We start from the raw sequence: 551 nt of genomic DNA, 5'->3' as shown, positions 1-551 counted from the left end.
CACGGAGTAGTCAGTCCAGTAGAGAGTCCAGTCCTCATTTTCCCCTCCTTCTCGAAGGCCATATTGTTGGGCGGCCCTGCGCACTGCCATGGAATTGGAAAAAGAAAGGCCTGTTAGCCCGGGAAGTGGAGGAAGGGCATGGGGTGAGGAGGTTCCGTTTCTAGGTGCTCCCAGACCAAGCACTGAAGTGAGACAACTTTGCTTCTTGGGACTGGAAGCCATCTTGCCCTGTGTGGATATACCATTGCCGAGAAAGGAACACAGAGAGTTGAAAGCTATTGAAGAATGCAGCCTTTGCCCAGTGATCCCCATGGAAGGTATCTGAGGTGAATATTCCACCTGCCCTGGCTTCCCCCTGCCAGGAAGTAGGCCTCTGACTTTCCTCCAAACACTAAGCAACGAATGTTCAGGGAATACAAAATTATCCCCAACGTCAGCCAGAACCAAGCTTAATAAGTAAGGTAAACTGACAGAAAAACATTGTACAATGTATTTCAAAACCACATATACGCTATCACATCCTTCTTCTCCTGTCCCTGTTAGTATTAATA

This window comes from Diceros bicornis, chromosome 18 (assembly GCF_020826845.1).
Source record: "Diceros bicornis minor isolate mBicDic1 chromosome 18, mDicBic1.mat.cur, whole genome shotgun sequence".
Classification (NCBI taxonomy): domain Eukaryota; kingdom Metazoa; phylum Chordata; class Mammalia; order Perissodactyla; family Rhinocerotidae; genus Diceros; species Diceros bicornis.
Note: the sequence above shows the minus strand (reverse complement) of the source record.